Genomic DNA, 14,941 nt, shown 5'->3' on the forward strand with positions numbered 1-14,941 from the left:
CAGCTACGTCTTCTGGAGTGAAAAGTATGCAGAGAAAACAGATATGGTGAGAGACCTTGCTTTGCCAAATGTAGACATTAAATGGATTGGTCAGAGAGGGTTAAAGTGGCACCAATTGACGCCATTGGTGAAATCCTTCATGCAAATCCAACACCCTGACCTCATAATAGGGCACTGTGGTGGCAATGACCTAGGCACTTTGACTGGGGTAGGTCTGGAAATGCTTATGAAGGACACCTTTGCACAACTGTTTTCACTTTTCCCTAAAACTGCCTTTGTGTTTTCTAACATATGCCAAAGGCAAAAATGGAACTGGTCCAATCATTTCTGTCCACAGATTGACAAAGCAAGAAAGCACATCAACAAATCTGTTTCTGCTTTTCTCCGTGACTATGGTATGGGTTCCATTTACCACAACAACTTGCGTTACGACATGCAAGACATTTATAGAGGAGATGGTGTGCACTTCACTGATGAAGGGAACAGAGTCTTCCTCTTGAACCTTAGACTCTGCATCGGTACTTACTTGTAGGTACCACTAAAAAATCACTTCATAAACACAACGGCTCTTTTTAGAGCCCCCTAATATCTAAACTCTTAAATCTGCATTTCATTTCTTTTATTTTATTTTTTTTCTACCGTACGCGTACGTTAAGCTTACCGTACGCGTACCCCGCGATTTTTTTTTAAATCAATAAATGTTTTCTTTGTACTTTTCTGTCCTTCTTTGACCCCCTTACAAATGTTAGGGGGTCTGTAACTCTCTCCCTTGCCCCCTTTTCAAGTTATCACCCTTTTTTTTTTTCTGAGTGAAACACACGAAATGGCGGCCGCCGCTTCCTGGTTTCGACCGATTCGAATGTTTACTAAGATCTAAGGGCCAAACAGAATCGCGCTCGCGCACGCCACCGTACGCGTACGGTAAGCGCACCGTAAGCGCACCGTACGCTGGCTCAGATATATATATTGATTTAAAGGCTATTTTCTCAGAATCTACTGAACAGATTTACACCAAACCTACAAAAGGCACTTCCTTGACCTGAGGACTACCTCTCTGCCAAATTTCAAGTAATTCTGTTCAGCCGTTCGGGCTGTAGCTGTGTCTAAAGGTCCTATGGAAAAATGCATGGGAAAAACGCGTTTTGGGACCCCCCTTTTATCTCAGCCCCCGCTTGACGAATCTCCCCGAGACTTTCAGGGTAGGAGCGGAGCGTAGCGCCCCACCTATTTTGAAAAATTTGCGAGGATTCGTCAACCGGCGCCAAAGTTATTCAAAATAGAATGTTGCGGATTTCCTATGGAAACGTGGTCCTAACTATAACTACCTACTGGCGACCGCCAGTAGGTAATATATATATATATATATATATATATCAGTAGAATATTCACGCTACATCCCAAGCGCGAAATCAAGCCCTCCAGTCAGACGTCAGGTAAGACAATTTTTTATTTATCCACAGGCAAGCATTACGCGTTTCGACCTCCAAGCGGGTCTTAATCATATGCAAATGCGAGGGTCAGTGACATTGGGTCTTAAATACACTGGGGTCATCAACAGTGAAGAAGGACTATGGGTGCACCACATAACATTTTCATTCAAAACCGCTTTTTGCTCAAGTATTAGGAGCCAGGAAATGTTTTCAATTTTGTAATACTCTTACAATAACATGGCTGTTGCCCACTATTACTTAGTATTCGAGTTTACACAGTCCTGATTATGCATCCTGTTTTTTAAGGGACTACCATGCCCATAATGCACTGCAGTTCATGTACGATGCACCGTAATGTCCTTCATTCTTTAAAATCCTTGTGTGCCTTAATAAGCCTCAATGAAAAACAGACTGACATAAGCTGGCTTTAAAAGGAACAGTTCCATGTCGTGCCAAATGACAGTTTATCTCATTTTACCTTCAAGGCACTGTCCCTCGTGTGCTCATTGTTCCAATCTTCCAATGTAGCAGCCTGTTGATTATTTACACTTCATCTGCCTGTGCATGAGTTATACAACTCACGCAAACCCTGGCTGCCCAGCAATCCTTGAGAAATTTCCAGCCAACAGGCCTCCTTGTCAAAACAGTAGCGGAGCCTCCCGTATTTGAAGTGGGGCCGTCATGGTGAAAGCATTCATTCCAAAATCGAGGCAGCCGGCGGGCCTTCTTTACATTGAAATCCAAAGCAAAAGCGACGAAGGAAAGCCTGGGCTTTCCTTCGTCGCTTTTGCTTTGGATATATATATATATATATATATATATATATATATATATATATATATATATATATCCCCGACACAAAAAACTCTGTTGTCGGGGGCCGTGGAGGCCAGGGATGGAAATCCCATTAATTAAAACAGCAATCAGAGGTGCCACAGCCCAGTTCCAGACTTCACAAAGCATTTATTAAAATGTTGCAGGCTGCATCTGCATGAACTCCTGATGCGTTTCAGCATGAATGCCTTAATCATAGGAATAGCATCTTCACAAGCCCCAGGTCTTTATACATTCACAATCATCTGACCTGCGTTCAGAACTACATATCCCAAAATGCCTTTTAGACTGCAAAACAATGTCCGTTTTACCGAATGGTGTTCTGCTCTTGGAGTACTGCTTGATACTGGCTGAATCTCACAATACGACAGGTCACAGATATTATAATTTTGTATTTTGCTCAGTGAAGACCATGTCCACAAAATGTTTCCGTAAAACATATCAAATCTGTGCAAAGCGTCTGGTTCTTACCAAGGTAAGGTTGTTGTCTCCCTTGTTTCCCTTACCCATCTCCATCGAGGTAAGTATTTAGATAATCCATTTTCCTTTTAGGAGGCAGGCGGGTCATGGCCCCCATTGGTTAATCTGACACAAAAAACTCCGTCAGAGTCAGAATACCTCTATAAAAATCCTTAAAGGACAGTCTGTCTGAAATTGCGAGAGGAGACGTGACTACGTGACTACTGAGGAGGAGGTGCTTGTGCCGTGCTGTGTTCCATGGTGAACTGCTGTGAGCCGCAGCCGCCTGCCACGTTGCCACTGAAAAATTACCTGAAACTGCCCGCTGTGATCATGGCCCTTTGCGGGTTGCTGTTTGCTGCTTGTTGGTCTACAAGAGTGCGGACTCCCAGCTGTGATAGCTGGTCCCTGAGGGCGGCGGAAGGCGGCAGAGGACGACGAGAGACGGCGGAGAGTGGAGGATGGTGAGCGGCATGTGGGGCGTGTAGTGGGCTCAGTGAAGCTTCTAATTAGCTTTTAATTAACAGCGCAGCGCGGCGATACAGTGCCACAGAGACCTACGGACCCACGGAGCAGAGAGCCTGATAAGGACAAGACAAGGATTTTGCTGTGTGGGGTGGTGTGAACAACAAAGTTAAACGGCAGGCGAGACAGAAGCTGAGCGGTGAGGTGGAGGGGGGGTGACGGGCTCGGGCAGGCACAGGAGCAATTGAGAAGGTCCTGTGGAGCTCCCCCCCTCCTATCAGCTCGGCTCTGCCCTGCCTTAAACCATCAAGCCAGCAACCCGCTAAGCTACCAAACTACCAAACTACTAAACCATCTACCTAAACCATTAAGATCGTGCCAAGATTAGATCCTGTCTGGACCTTGGATCCTGTCTGTTCCCCGTCTAATCCCTGCCCCCGTCACAACCTTGCTAAGATTCCAGATTCTGTAAAAACTCTGTTAAAACTAAAATTATCATTGCAATCCGTCCTCAGAGAAAAGACCTGTTGGCCCCGTTGGACCTGTTGGAAGTTTATTGGAGATAGAAGGCGCCTAAGGTGCCTGAGACAGAAGGAGCCGTGGTGCCTGCAGTGCTTATAGAGTTTATTGGGGTCAAGCATGGCCGCATTCCAGGGCCTCTAGAGACTTGCTTTGCCTTGCTGAGGCAGTCTGTAATACATCCTCGTGAGCTTTGGATGCCCAGTTCTCTCGCACTCCTCATCACTCCTGCTTCAGCTCCTCACCATTTTTTGTTCTAAAATATAACTTCCTCTTTTTGTTCAGTTGTTCTTTTGATGTTCTTTTACTGCTACTGACACAGTCTTACTCCAGTTTTTACTCTGCTGATTTATTACCCGTGGCCTATGATTGCCAGCACTAATTCTCTATAGCTGCCCGAGCTAATGAGACTGCGAGTGTAGCCGTCCGTTGGAGTGTGGAAACGTGGCGCTCAGTGTTGCATGAGCAGCGCATCGACGCACTGGCGCATTAGAGCTATACCTCTCTGGCTGTGCTGACTGGTCTGGCTAAGGGTTTTTCCATATAAGAACTAAGATATGACCGCAAAGAAATTGCGCTCTGGCAGATTGGTGTATACAAGAGCATGCAAAAAAGCTAGGGCTAATCCTTTAAGGAATAACTCACTGCAAATAATCATCCCAAAGAGTTTCAATACCATCCCTTCCTTCTTCTCAAAAAACAGAAATAAGCTTAAATTTAGTAGGGATGTTGGAGTCTACTCAAAAAGATCATGAAGAGGCTAAAGTAGTCACTGGAAGATCATTGCCAGTAGTATCCTTCAATTTATCTCCCAAAACAGGGGGAACTCAGTCTAGAACCCCCAACACTCGGAATCTAGGGTGGCTGACTCTTTTCTGGCAAACTTAACCATCCAATCCCTTGTAAATGGAGTCTCCGAACTTGAAGGGGTATCTCAATTAGTGCCAAAAGCGGGAGAATCCATAATGGAAGATTTTACGCTTCCCGATATTAATCTAAATCAATTTACTAAGATGTCCCAAGCATCTAATCTAGAGTCATCCAGGATACATATTCCTGCTACTTCACCTTCCTCCAAGGACTGCCCTGTTCAAATGCAACAGTAGTATACCCAGTGGAACAAGTCTATTAGATTCACGGGGCTCTTCACTCCTGATCTATCCCCAAATTGTCTTCCTTTAATTAATAATCCAGAGCCAAAAATGTTGATGTCGGAATCATTACTTTGCTTGGAAAGAGTGCTGTCTTCCATCTTAGCATTCTTGGAGAAATCAGTAAATAACTCCGACTTGGTTTTGGACTCTTTGTTGGCCCTGACAAAGTTTATTGCCTCTGAGCAAAAATTATCACCTAGAAAAGTCTGCCTATCTCCCTCCCATAAGCCTAATTCTGGGAAAGGGACCTCTCCACCTCTACCTTTGGAGGAAAACCTCAATCTGCTTTATTCTACACAAACAGACTCTCTCCCCCACGCTAAAGGGCGGGACTTTGGCATTCAGAAGGGTAAGCCTTTTTCTAGTAGGAAAAATAAAATAAAATTGAATGAAAATGATTATATACTTGATAAACTACACTCCTCTACTTTACAGCAGCTTTTCGATCTTGAGACTTTAGCTACAGTGGCTGTACCTATGTCCCGCTTGCAAGCTAAGAAAGAAAATACAAATTCATGTGCAATTAGATAGGTTTTTCCTATTTTTCTAAAAACAAGTGTAAAAACCTTTTGAGCATCCTATTGAGGAAGGACTAAAAGCTGGTTGCTCACTCATTAAGGAAAAGGACATTAAGAATAAAAGTAAGAGGGGTTGTAAGAATAAGAAGAAGGAAAAAAGGGAAAAACGTTGAAGGATAAATAAAAAAAGCATAAAACGGCTACGCTTTGACCCTAACCAACTCATAATATACGATCAACTTCAGAAATAAACATTTCAATGAAGGAAGATGGTCAAGCAGAGTTCAATTTATTGGGACCTTGTTCTTCACTCTGGAACCCAAGCGTACCAATTTATTCCACCCAAGTTGCATCTGTATTAGATATACGTGTTCCTCCTACTGCTTAGAGTATTCTGAATCCTAGTGCTTCGCTATTTGCTTCCTCCTTAGGTAATAATGTTATTTATAATCCTACTGAAAATAGTTCAAAGGTATCCTGCCTAGTCAATCCCTCACATTTTGCCACTTTTGCTCTGGATTTTTCGTTTATTTTTGATCACGAACCATTTATGAATAGGACCTTTCTGTTGGGTTGCTTTGCTGGAATCCCAGACCTTCCAATGAGTGAAAGCAATGACATTGCCCTGGTTGAGATTCAAAAATACAATAATCTTAGGGGCGCAAGAGTAACATTTACATTCAAAGCTATCTCCAACCTGATAATGTCACACAGTGATAAATTACGCTGTTGTGGAATAGGCGTTTTAATTCCTGAAGAGGAGCTAGCCTAAAAAAAGTGGCCCAAAATAAGCAGTCTAACACTGATCTAGGAACCTCCACAAGGGGCAAACCCTTCTTGGGGAGAGAGAGTATATTGCAGGTCTTCCTTGGTAAAGAAGGTAGGAGGTTCTCGCTTCTCACAGAGGATAATACCCAGTATGTACTTTCTGCAGAAGAGGGAGACAAGAAATGGAGTTGGGTAGCAGGCGCTCTTAATACAAAAGATCCTTAGGTCTAAAATGTGAGAACTCCTCCTAGCTAGGATATTATTGTGATATCTTGGAACGCAGCTGGCTTAAGCACTAATAAAAACAAACTCTTATTCTAGAAAGAGCAGAGTGGTCATATAAATAAATTTTACATCCTCCGAATTTAATTCAGGCAGTAAAATTAGATCACAAGGATGCCCAGGATCATTAAAATTCCCTGTTGATCGTAAATGTATATTTACCTCCCGACGCATCCTACTCTTATCTATTAAAGGATTATTTGTTTTTATCTCCTCTACCATGGAAAGTGAAGACTGCAGGTTCTTAACGTTAGTAGGAGATTTGAACTCTAAGGTCTCTTCTCATAGTATAAGGGTATTCTCTAACATCGAAAATAACGAATGGATCTAACCCCTATCGGGCTGAACAGAACACTGATCTTATTACAGAATTACACGGTGGCCCATTTCTTGAAGATGAACATTTCTAAAAGTAAAATCTTGATCATGAAATGTAACAAAAGTAGAAAATTAAGAAATTTTAAATGACAAGTTGGTCCTGAAAAGCTTGAGGTGGTGGATTCATACCTCTATTTAGGGAAACTAATAGCGGGTAGTACGAAGTACAAACTTCATATTGAACATAATTCTTATAAAGCTGCTTCCCACGCTAATGGTTTGCGTATCTTTTACCGCGCGATGGGAAGAAGGCATTTTTTACGTCTTCCGATGATTTTCAAAGCAAGAATCCCTCCAACCCTGCTCTATGCCATTGAATCAATCCCTGTTAAAGACTGGAGCTTTTTAGATAGGATTGAAGGTCAGATTTTACGTAAACTATGCAATTTTAACACGTTAGTTCCATCAGCTGCTATTAAACTGGAATTAGGCTTAATAAGATCTGATTTCCAAGGTTTATCCAGGGTTTTACGTTGGGGATATCAGCTAAAAAACAGCGAGCCCGATACATTAAGAGGTTTCATGTGTCAAGAAATCTTTGGCGAGATGGAAGGAAACTACTCTTTCTATCGTGATTTCTCTTTGGTACTAAAACTCTTTGGTGTACAAAAAGAATCAGTGATTACTCTCCCGCCATTAGAACTTAAATCTTTATTAAAAACCTTAAGTGGCAAGATTAGCTATAATAGAGATATTACATTTTGTAAGTCTAAAGAGAGACTAAAGATAATAGCCAGGACAGACTCACCGAGAATCTCACAGAAATATTTATTTTGGAATTTAGAACATGGTACTCGACGACTGCTCACTCTATGTAGTATGAATCTCTTACCTTTAAACGACTTGACAGCAAACTGGTCCCAAAATTTGAAAAATAGAAAAATTTGTAATTTCTGCAAGTTAAACATTTAGACCTTGGATTATATTTTGTTTGTCTGTCCAGCATTTGTTCCTAGTCAACGTCGCTGGCTTCGGACGATGTTTTTACAAAATTGTGTTAAAAATGTAGCTTCAGCCCATGACTTTCTCTTTTGCCCAAAGAACGAAGCAGTCTGTGTAAAACTATTCAATTATTTTAAGGAGTTTATGTATATATTTTAAATCTTTTATATATTCTTTTAAATGGGCTGTTAACCCCCGTGCCTGTTACCCTTTTATGAAGCATTAATATGTTCTCCTTTTTCAGTTTGTACTTTACACATTTACTGACTGCTATGTATTGCTCTTTGCACAGTTAGGATATGTTGTGCTTGTCTCTCACTTTTTAGGTCGAGCCTAGACAGTGCATTCGCTGTCGCAAGACCTGTAGTAAACAGAATATGGAGGGTCATGTCTCTTGCCACATGCCATTGGTTAAGTCTGGCATTGCTCTTCTTATCTGGCTTATTGTTGGCTGGTGATCCCATACGTCACTTCCATTTTTGCAGGAAGCAGCACCTTCCAACTACAGTTTAGTTACGCTGCTGGCTGTTATATTTTTATTTAGGGACTACTTGTTTTCTTTGCTGCTCACATTCCCAGAGGAAGTTTGCACACTGCCACCGCTGGCACATCCACCAGCTTCCTGCCCTCACCCAACGCCTTGCTCCACTGCTCTCTACCTGGACCAACGCTTCGTGTCTGGCACTTGTTTAAATGTGTGACCATGCTGTCACTTTGCCTGTTTACCTGTGTGGATCGGTAAAAATCGCATTCTGGGGATGGTTGTAGTTGTGTTGCAGTATATTTCTTCCCCCAACGGCCTCAAGACTATCACGCACCGGGAGGGCAGTGAGGCGGGTGCTGCAGGATATGTTTAAGATTTCTTCACATAATGCGTTCATGTTTCGTTTCTTTGATCAGCGTAGTGTCCGCTTTGCGGCCGCTGCCTTCATCTTTTAGCATGCGGCCTTGCTATTCTGTGATACTTTTGACAGAAAGCATTCAGTCTTTGCCGCAGCCTTCGTTGGGGCACTTTTTTGTGTTATTCGGGAGCTCTGCGTTACTTGCTTCGCTCTTCCCCTTAGCCAGTCTCTCTACACTCTCACAATCCCGATGTGGGGATGGGCGGAACAGGCAGTGCCATGGAAGCTTCGCAGCCGAGGAGGCTGTAAACGTGGTTCAGGTTTCCCTTTATCATTGTGTGTTGTTCAACAACCCCTCATCTAATCTTATTCTGGTAGATAAGAAAGTGTTAACCGGGGCTCTATCAGCTAGGCTTTAATGGCCGTTCCCGGGACTGGCCGAGTGTGCAGCGGAAAGGGTGTAATTAATGCCTAAAAGAAGTAGCCACGGGGTGTCTGGTATGCAGTCTGAGCTAGGAGCAGATATTAAGGCTTTACCGGGGCCTGTGCCCTCTGGTCGCCCAGTGTTCTAGGAAACAGAACTACCAACATCACAGAAGCAAAATTCTCCTTACATACAGTCTGCCACACAGCGCCCTGCGAGCCCTCCTTGACCTAAAAGTGCACGTTTTAATGTAAGAGAGACTCGAGCAATTAAAAGAAGGCCCGTGATTATAAGCATTGTGGTTTTTTTCTTACATAATTTCTCAGCGCTGTTTCCATTTCTTTCTGTAATTGTACAATTGTGCTTTCCATTAAATATTTTTTTTATACTTTTTAACACTTATTCCTTTATGGAACAAAGCTTTAACTAATGTAATATTTTTTTTCTTATTTTACACTAACTGCACATTTGTGGAAACGTGTCCTGCTGCGTGCACTCATTCCTCACTCTGTATCTTCTTTCCACGTCTACTTTAGTCTCAGCCTGAAACCTGCTCAACAACAGTAGTCGAGGGAGCGGGGCAGCAACACCCAAATACTTCCCTTGTGGCTTTTGTAGTTGTCATGTTAGGCTTGCCCACGTGGAGTTAAGTTATTTCCAGGTGTTTTATTTTTCTCTGCCTGTGTGCCTGAATGTGAGGAGTGACAGGGATTAGGTATGTTAGAAGATAGGGAAAATAGTTTGTTATTTGTACGATGGCAAAAACATCAACATTAGAAAGGCGGGGCCGGCATCGGCCACGCCGAATGTATGGCGGGCGTGCCGGCCCCCGATGACCATACTGGGGCGGGCCTGTCGCGCGTTTTAATGACGCGACAGGTGCGCCCCTGCCATTTATTGGTCACGGTCTGGGTCGTGACCCGGAAGAGATCGAAAGCACTTCCTGGTCACGCACTTTGGCTAACGCCAGGCCAGTTAGAACTGGCCTGGCTGGAATCGGGGCGATAAAAGGCTGGGGAGCGGCAAGGTCTGCTTCTTTGCTCGCTGCTCCCTCATCTTGCCACTAGTTATACCAGCCTCATCAGGAGGCTGTAATTTAATTTCTGTCTTTTATCTTGAAGGAATCAGCATGGAGCCATGGGCGGCTCGATGCCCGCTAAGGAGGTCTTGGAAAACGTCGGCCTCGCGTAGGTTTTTTTCCAATTGTTCTTTGTTTTACAGGCTGAGATCGGCGCGGCAGGAGAGGCGCTAGTGATGCGCAAAGGAACGGTTTTGGAATTTGCGAGCAGTCTCGAAATGGAGAAATCGACGACCGCGCCTGCTATGTGTGTTTTTCGGGGGATTACATTCGGAGGCTCCGCTGGTGGGCAGCTTGATCCACATCGGGACTGCGTTCGTCCCAACGGCCTCCTGGGGGCACAGCACGTTACTCTGCGGGAAGCTTCTTTCACTGGCTGAACCTGATAGCAATCGGAGTGTAAGTATTCCCGCCGCAGGATGGGGATGATGCTGCACGTATTTGTTGGGCATTGTATTGCAGTGGGGCACAGGGACGGCAGACAGTCATTTTAGTACATGGGCATGTTGCGTTTTGTCTGCTATAGTTGTGGTAGCGGTCGGCGGGCGGATTGCTGACCTTGTTTCTCATTTTTACAGACAGCGTCACGATTTATTTTCTGTTTTCTCTCTTTTATACTATTTTAGAAAAGACTTCGCCCATGCTATGAGAGTCTGTGCATGGTCGTGCCTCCTTGGCAGACATTCCCTATAATCGCACCCTGGTGCTCGGGTCACCGTAGCTGCTAATCCGATTGTTCCATGATCCCGGGGAAAAATCCACACTGACATCTTCAGGAGGAGGCACAATAGCTCATGAGGGCTAAAGTGCCTGTCATGAGACCTGCGGCCTTGGGTTTGAATCCGGTGTTTCATACACAGACTTTCATCCTTCAGCTTCTGATGCTAGGAGTGCCACTGAATCGATGTTTTTTGTTAAGGCGGGGGTGTTGCAAAAAGGGTGTGCGCGTTTTGGAGGCTGGTTTGCGCGACTAGGTGGTGATGTGCAGCGCATCCATCCAGCGGCCCCCGGTGTGGTCAAGGCATGTTCTTTGGCGTCTAGGTACACAGGTGGGCAGGGATGCTGACGATGCCTGAATGGGGTGGTGTGTTCTAATTACTATTGTCTGCCCCTCCATGCCTATGCGTACGAACAGCGAGAGGCGTAGGTGTGCCGTCTACGGACATTTCTGAGTTTTGTAGGCGCCAGGCCATGAAATCTGCTCGGGGACGTTTGTGCCCCTTTTTTGGGTGCCCCACGTTATAAACTAGAGCGAACAACCAGCGGGCCCCAGCCCTGGATGGGGGCTGCCTAAGTAGGGCGTGGTGCTGCAGGGGTTCAAGTCCTCAGGTGTTTGGAGTCACCGGGGCTGGCAGCCAATGGTGAGGCGGGCCTGGTGAGACCTTCAGGTGCGGATCGTCCATTGGGGCGTTGGGGCGTAGCCCACCCGCCCGCGCCCGCAGCTCCCTCGGTCTCTCTGAACTTAGTTTACTTAAGTTCAGAGACGCCGAGAGGGTGGGGGAGAACTAACTGACAATGCATGTCAGTCAGCATGACGTCGGACCGTGGGAGGTCCGGCGTCATGTTGACTGACATGCATTGTCACAAGCCAGGGAAAGGCAGCACAAGTGCGCATGAGTGGGCATGGAGATTAATTTTTACTCCGTGCCAAATCATGCGTACTTGTGATTTTACTGACTTGCGCATGCCCATTAGGAGCCCCTCGGTCTCCTAATGGGCAGGCGGCGGGCGTAGCGTAAGCTGTGCCATTAGCCAATCCTGGCGCTGCTGGCAGCGCCAGGATTGGCGGAGAGGGGTTGGCAGGCTCCTCCTCCAGAACCGTTCCTAGTGAAGGCGCCCAGGGGATCAGAGGTCTGAGAGCGAGGTGGCGTGGACGGGACCGGCTGTGAGGTAAGTTTTTTATTTTTTTATTAAATATTTCTTTCCCCCCCGTGCGCGACCCCAACCCCCCCCCCCTCCCCCCCGCGAGCCGCGTCTGCCCCTTATTTGTAAAGTCTATTGGGACAGTTTGAGATCAGTGTCTTTTTGTGAGAGGGTTTGGTTCCCATGTCGCATGTCGGGTTTATTCAGGTTTGCTTCCGAATTCTCAGTGCCTGGGTCGGGATTCTGTGTTTTGTATTCGTTATCTTTACAAGCAAGTGCTGTGAAAACAATTCGCTCTCTTGTAGTTCTGTTCCACATCAGTCTCATTGTTTTGAGATATGCACTCCTATTTCACTCCGGGACAGACACCCACTCGAATCACCGTCCCAACAACCCTAGACCAGCCACTGGGGGGAAAAACACAAGCATACTGTCCCCACAGTACAGGCCTACTTTCACGTATGATAGTGTGATATGAGCATACAGGGCATTTTCTAATAATATGTGGAAGTGCAGTTCAGGAAATAGGCTCATGTCATATCACTATTCATATTCAGTGTAATGACAATTGAAATGTGTGGGTAAAAACGATGGAATGCTTTAGCAGTGAAACGACTGCTCAATAGTATGCCACTACCATATTTAAAAAATAATATCAGAAAAAGAGACATAAAATTAATTTAATTTATTGAGAATGAGACTTTCTGATGGCATATCTGATAACTTATGCTCTTAAAACTGCAAACCCCTAACGGAGAAAATGGAATGCAAGTATTTTTCTAAATTGTCATTTTCATATACATGTGGAGATGTAGAAATAACTATATAGCAGGCCAATGTCTCACTTTTTAATATCTGTATGATCTGTTGAAAAATAAACGCATGAATCCATGCCTGGTTTTTGATTACCTTCCCTGATGTACTCATGTCCGTTCCTGGGCCCGAGCGATCATGAGTCACGGATTCTTGTAATCTGGTTTCTTTTAGTGTACAGCTCTGACTTTTAAGGGGTATATACATTTGCAGTCTGATGTGAATAAACAACTAACTTTGAAGAACAACAGTACAATACCGTGGTACATAAGATGTGTATAGATTGAATAAGCAGCAATTGGGAAAACGGATGGGGTGAGGTGTGGTTAGTAAATGGATGAGACATGCACATCATCTCAACCTCTGTGTGGTGATTGTGAGAAGTTGGCCTGATATGTAGTGCTCACTATTCTAGTGATCACTGTGTATCATTCCAAACGACCCTTATTGATGATTGGTTGTAAGTCAACCTTTTAGACCAGCTATCCTAGTAGCGTGGATACGAGCAGTCTTAGGCTAAACTCTAGAGGGCGTGTTAAGCCAGCTGTTTACCATCACATATACCCCTTGAACACCAAGCGAAAGGACACCACACAAGTTGTTATGAAAATAAAGGATATTTATTTATAACAAGACTACCCTGGCTCTTTATGAGTCAGGGAGCTAAGCACACTACAAAACTCTTAGGAAAATACTTCAGTTGCACAATTTACACAAATGCCCGAGGGGCACGAGAAACCATCTACACTAACAGTGAAATGCGAATGGTTAGAGTCTGGAGGTACTGATTCCGGAGTGATCCGATCAGTGGGACTAAACGAAAAAGGAACTGGACACTTGTAGAGCGAACCTGCGATGGAGCACCGAGATGCTCGAGTTACCTAGCCCGGAGGCTGCGGCTGCGTGAAGTTCGGCAAGATGTCGGGAGTCCTCGTGTAGTCTCAGGAGCCTGAAGGAAGAAGTTGCTGGCAGGCGACCAGTGACGATGTTCAGAGCGATCCAAGCCTGGATCGGGGATGAAGGAAACCTGAAAGCAGAGGGGACTCAGTTCTCAACCGCTAGCCAGCGATCGTGTGGTACCAGGAGGGTACCGGCTGAAGTCACCTCGACCAGGTGAGTGGGTGACGTCGGACTCGGCTGTTCCTCGGGCCAGGAGGCGCGGCGGCGACCAGGATGGAGGGCGAGCTGTCCCACGAAGGTGTCTGCTGTCGATGATGCTGGGCCCAGGCAGGGGCAGCGGATCTTGGCAGTGGCAACCCAAGCGGGGGAGTCAAGATGGCGTCGGGAGTGGACCAGGAGGGTCCGTGGTACTCCTCTGTTGAAGGGGAGCAAGAGCCAGTCTGGAGCAACCAGACTAGTGATGAAACAATCGTGGTGCGTCGTGAAGAGGGCCACAAGCCGATCGGCAAGTGGTCGAACAACGCGGTGAACAGCAAGGAGCGGAAGGGCCCCCACGCAGATCTCGGGGATGCTGGGGAGGCAGACTTCGATGCTGGAGCTGCTCAGGGTTAGGGCTTCTCAAACCCTAGGTGCACTCACTCGAGGGTCCCTCGGTGGGCGTGCTAGATAAGCGTCGTGCAGGTTCTGAAGATGGCCGGTCCCGCAGGTCTCGTCACACCTACGACTCTCAGCTGGGCTGATGAGGTAGGTAAAAGGTCAGAGATGGCAGGGACTCGGGTCTCGTCGAGCTGGGCAGTCTTGATCCGTAGGAGAGACTTACAGCAACCCGCAAGCGCTTAGATGGTGCCTGCTGGTGCAGGGTGGCTACTCCTTAGCCACAAGGGAGAGTCTTCAGAAATAGTCAAGAGTTCCTTTCGTGGAAAGTGGTTCGTGATTCGGAGTTATCCGATTATCTGATTATCCAATTTGGGAAGGGGACTCGCTCCTACCTTTATTCTAAGAAAAGGGGCTGGCCCGTGACTAGGTTCTACCTATGGGTGGAGCCAGGAGGGGGGTGGTTACACCCCTATCCTTTGTCCGGCTTCGCGCCAGCTCAGGGGCTGGTGTGCCCCCGAAACTGGTTTGAGCCGGGCTATGCACAGTGAGCACCGGGGTGCCACTTGCAATCACCTTCCTTTCAGCCCTGCCTACCTGGGATACACAAACCCTGTCTGGGACGGTGCTAACACCGCCCTTGACAGGAAACCCTTTGTCCAAGCTCCCCTTGCTGGA

Source organism: Triturus cristatus, chromosome 9 (assembly GCF_964204655.1).
Source record: "Triturus cristatus chromosome 9, aTriCri1.1, whole genome shotgun sequence".
NCBI classification, from domain to species: domain Eukaryota; kingdom Metazoa; phylum Chordata; class Amphibia; order Caudata; family Salamandridae; genus Triturus; species Triturus cristatus.